The sequence below is a fragment of the Choloepus didactylus genome, chromosome 18, assembly GCF_015220235.1.
Source record: "Choloepus didactylus isolate mChoDid1 chromosome 18, mChoDid1.pri, whole genome shotgun sequence".
NCBI classification, from domain to species: domain Eukaryota; kingdom Metazoa; phylum Chordata; class Mammalia; order Pilosa; family Megalonychidae; genus Choloepus; species Choloepus didactylus.
Genome location: NC_051324.1, coordinates 8137939 through 8143228, shown reverse-complemented (window position 1 = coordinate 8143228; position 5290 = coordinate 8137939).

The following is a 5290-nucleotide window of genomic DNA, read 5'->3' as shown; positions in this document are numbered from 1 at the left end:
GGCTGCGGGTTAGAGACCAAAGGTCCTGAAGGAGATAAAGCAATTTCACTCTAGAGCTTCTGGACTGCCAGGTACATTGCTGGTTACATTTCATGGGCCTGGTTAGAAAGTCCATGATGCAGGTCTACTGTACGCCATGCTGTAGTTTTTGAAACACACATAATTACAAGAACTAAATTACAAATGACCACTAAAAGTGGCCACTGTGTACCCAAGACTGTACTCAAGGCGTCACATCCATGATCTTTAATCCTCCAAGCCTAGCATTCCGGTCGGGAGGCTGGGTTCCAGTCTCGGCACTACAGCTAAGTGCTTGTGACTTCCAGTGAATCACTTGATCTTTTTGAGCCTCAGTGTCTCCATCTTTAGAATAGGAATTATAATATCTGCCTTCCTGAATGCCTAACCCTGAGATATTGTGAAAGTACTCTGAAAACAGAAAGTTAAAATAACCGAGAAAGCAATTTGAAATAATTCAGAATACCATTTACATATAAAATGTCACTTATTAAAATGTAAGAAAATTCCATTTCTTGCGATGTAAAGTAAAGGAACTTCATTTTCACCTCTAGATGTTCAGCCAGAAGTGTTCAAGCTCAATGGCTTTTGGGGATTATACTCTTGTTTTCCTTTTTTTTTCTTTAAGGTGGGTGCTTCATAGAATTTGTCTAATGTAATTTCTTTGCATATTAAATCCAGTTAATCAGTTTAACCCAGTTACACTAATTGAGGATAAAAGCCATAGCAAACATTATCCACATTCTCCTCCCTCAGAGGGCTCCCTTGTTTCAGTAGAATGAAATGTTTGGACTTGGAAAGAATTGTTTGCAACCCTTTTGGCAAATAATGCTCCTACAGCCATTACATGATCAAATACTTGAAACTCATTTTAATCAGCTACCCACCAGTTTCTCTCTGTAGTAAGGCCGGTTAATACCCTTAATATGTATGTAGTAAAAATTCCACAGTGTTTCGGTTTCATACAACCATCAGTATTTGATAAGGTGACTTTTTACAAAGGAAGTTTAAGGCAGTTTAAAAGAGCCATAGTCCTAAGTACATCCCTTCTTAATTATTGGACATCATGTTTATTACTAAATGAATTCTAATTGCAGGGTACGTTTTTGTCAAATTTGAGTCTTTTAGCAAGGGAATCTTAGTACAGATTTTTTTTTCTTTGAGTTATAAAATAATATCCTACCAAAAACAATTCTCTCGCTAAAATGTCACCCCACAAAAGCCTGAGTCCTAAATGAGGATATGCACATTGTTCTAAGAGGAAAGACCTTGCCTTCTCCCTGTCCAGTAACTTTCCTGAAGTACAGTTAGAGGCTGTTTACTGAGACAAGCACTTTCTCTAAGGTTGCTAAGTGACATAAATCCATCTCAGAGGCTCTGGGGACTAGTCAGTCCAGGTCTTACCTTGTTAGCGAGTGAGATGTAGCCTGGGAGCTAGACAGTTCTGTAAAAGAAAAAGAGAAAAACACTTAATTAATTAACAGCAATGAAAAATCCCATCTGTGGCATGACTTGCTGTTGTAAACAGAAGGCAACACGTTTCAGAGGGACCCAGTAAAACCTGCAGTACCAGAACTAGCAGCTGCAGCCGACACCGGACGGTGTGGTCAGAGTGTCCCTCTTGAAAAGTCAGGTCTCGCTCCCACTTACCTTGGAGCTTTTTAAAGCAGGACGAGTCAGCCTCATTCCAAAGGCTCTTTTATATGGATAGTTATGGAAACAATGCAGCTGCCTCTTTCTTAAGGCAAAAGGAATTGTTTGGCAAAAAAGCGTTTTGGCATCTAGCGTCCCTGCATGATTCTCATTCATCTTAAGAATGGTTGGATATAATTAGAAATATTTTTCTTATTGAGTAGGAGGATAAATCTCCTATGGATAATTTGAGAAGATGAGCTGAAAGGAAGGGGCAGGCTGGTGGATAAAGGCAGTGGCTGGGCAGCCACAATACCTGGCTTCTCTTAGAAATTCTTTTCGGCCTTGCTGGGCATGCCATTCGGGCTCACCTTACATCACTTTTGCACAATTACCATATTAAAGGATATAAATAAAATACAAGTATTTATTTTAATTTTGTAAGAGTTGATTTCACCTGTTGATCCTTTCTTTCCAGTTCTGCAAGATTAAGCTGTGTCCCTTCAACTAAGAAGAGAGAAAGTCTTCTCATTGTCATTCCAGTATTCTTATAATTTCTGGAATTTCTTTACTCTTTCACCTCTTTGCTTTTGCACACTATCTCCTGTCCCTCCACTCATGTAACTTGCCTGAAATAAGAAAGGTTGAGTATTTTCTAGCGGTAAAACGCGCCTTAAGGCGGTATGTCCCAACATTTTTCATGGCATAGCACGCCAAGAAAAAATTGAGAATATTAGTATAGTACACTAGACTAATATGGAAGAGATTTGGCTATATCTGTAAGGGGCTTGGTGAGAACATTTCTTCGTATTTCTTTACATTTCTCTATTTAATATAATGATAAATTACACAGTATTAAGGAAAATTTTAAATACTGAATGTGTCTAAAACTTCCACTTCACATCTTTCTGAAATTTTTAAGGAGAAACTTGAGCTAGGTTCCATGAACAAAACTTTTTATGTCTGGTTTTTATACTTGATCAAAATTTTTTTGGTCAAAAAATTTTTTAATGATCATTTGCAGTATTTACATTTTCGATAATTACCATCTTGGGGAAACTTTGCACAAGAAGGTGATTTAAAAAAAATAGGTAAATCCATGGTTTTTTTTTTTTTTTTTTTACATCTGTTGAAATTATATTTTTAAATAACATATTTAATAAAAATTATGTATTTGAGAATCAACTCCTAATGAACCTTGATGACACCATGCTGCATGAAATGTCAGACACAAAAAAGTAAATATTGTATGATCTCACTATAAGTGAAAGAATTAGAATTTGCAAATTTGTAGAGTCAGAAATTAGAATATAGTTTACCAGGGGCAGGGTCGGGGTGGGGAATGGGGACAGAGCTTAATGGGTACAGAGTTTCTGTTTGAGGTGATGGAAAAATTTTGATAACGGAAGGTATTGATGGAGGCACAACATTGTGAATGTAAGTTATACCAATGAATTGCACTCTTGAAAGTGGGTAAATGGGAAATTTTATGTTGTATAGATGTTGCCACAAAAAAAATTTTTAAAACACTATCAGCTCTTCTTTTTCTGTCATTGAACTTTCTAAAATAATGAGAAAACATTTCGAATTCATTGAACTCTTTTTTGTATCAAATATCTCAAAAGGCGATGACACTCTCATCTTCCAAACATCCATGTGTTGTTAAAGGGGTCACCCTGTTGCCTGTTTGGTCACCTCTAAAAGGGTGTGTCAGACACAAATGCACAGAAGTGCCTGATATATTCAAAGTCCAAGATTCAGAGTCACCTCTGGGAGCTCCTCCACCAGGACCCTCCTCTGCCTACCTGCACCCTGACCCTGGCTGGCTGCATGCTGGGCTGCGTGCCCTGCTCACAGGGATCCTGGAACCCGTCCCCCCCAACCCCCCAACAACTTCGTGAGCAGTGTCACACTCTCAGCTGGTGGCTGAAGTAAATGTCCTTCTTGGTTCTATTCAGCACATGACAGATGCCACCATTTGCCTGCTTGGAGGATCGTCGGGTCCAGAGTCAAACCCCCACTCAGCCCAGGCTCCCCTCTGGGGAGCCCCTAGCTGGGTTCCTCACAGCTGGAGGCCATCTCTCAAGGGCTCTGGCTTCTCCGACCACGCAGCCACCCCAACGCTGAAGGGATCAACATTTCATGGCACATCCACAGCCTTTTGATGCCAAAACACGCTGGTTGGGCAGCTCTGCTTTAACGTGAGCTGTGGGGCTGTTTCCCCAGCATAACAGCCATTTTTAGTGCCTAGAACAATACCTTGATATTCACTTTTGCTCCACGATTTCTGCTGCACATGCACGTTTTTTTTGTTTGTTTGTTTGTTTGCTTTGTTAAATATTTCTTGTTTGTAGGCTGTTTTTGTAAAAAATATTCTTCATTCTTAACCTATCTCATGGTTAGTTATACATTCTGTTTGTTCAGTTTGTAAACTCCTGTATTCCTCAGTTGGAAGCTGCCTGACATTATTTTCAAATGTAAAGAAGAAAACTCAGACACTCGTTTCGCAGTGGTTGAGAGAGGCACCTTAATTGTCCTTTCTGCCACTTGGCTTGTGACTCATGACTGGTAGATGTTCTCCAAGAACTAGGATTTGAGGAATGCTTCAGGCCGGATAATCTCTTTTTCCACTCTGCAAACAGGTCAAAGACATGTCTTCACTTCAAGCTTTTTTCCTGTTTTCACCACTATCTTGACCACTGCTCTAATGAATCAAGGGATTCCTTATTTCCTTTGGGGGCTAGTAGCAACTGAGGAATAGAGAGAGTTCAAGAGTGAACACTGATCTACACAGGTCATTCGAAAGAATAGCAGCCCATCTTCCAGAGGGTTCTAATCTAAATGAGAAGCCAAATGAGCACTAATGAAATGGCTGGACTCACCTGCAAAATAGCATGATAACAGTTAAAAAAAAAAAAATAGAGTGTGCATTAATTAGAAAAAGCCATAGAAACTCAACCAGGTGAGGATGATCACAGGGCTAATAACTTCCTGATCTTTCTAAACACAATTCATGTTACTGCTTTCCTGATTAAGAATTTATAGAGGCTGAATTTTAAGTTCTGTAGAAGGAAGGAACCATATTTTATGCATCTTTTGATCCTCATCAGTAACTAGAATGGTGCTCGTATATAGGAAACACCCCCAGATTTCTAGTTTAAAAATTCCAGGCTGCTTGGGGTTTCTTTATCCTAATCATCCTTGTAAGAGTTGTGATTACAATTGTCCCCTTCATTTGTTGGTTCTTATTCTGAGTCCTCTCTTTCAGCAAAGCTAGTTTCCTTTCTAATTCCTGAACAAGACATGCATGTTTCCTTGACTATTTTAATCATCCAGTAAACATTTACAGAGTATTGACAATAGGCCAACTCTTAGGTGCATGCCCCATTGTAACTGCTGGTTGCCCTCTCCTCTTTCATATCGCTTGTATCTCCCACCTGTGTCAAAGTCAAGGTCAGATCTTATCCAGACACTTTTCTTGGCTATCCTACCTGAGTGAAGACAGGAAGTTTGGCCTAGAGAAAGACAAAATTACATTCAGATAGTTGTGAAGAAATGAGCCTTGTGCAGGGAATTGGTGGGGGAAATGGAAAACAACTTGGTTCCTTGGTGATCTCTGGGGAGGGAACTGAGTGCTTAG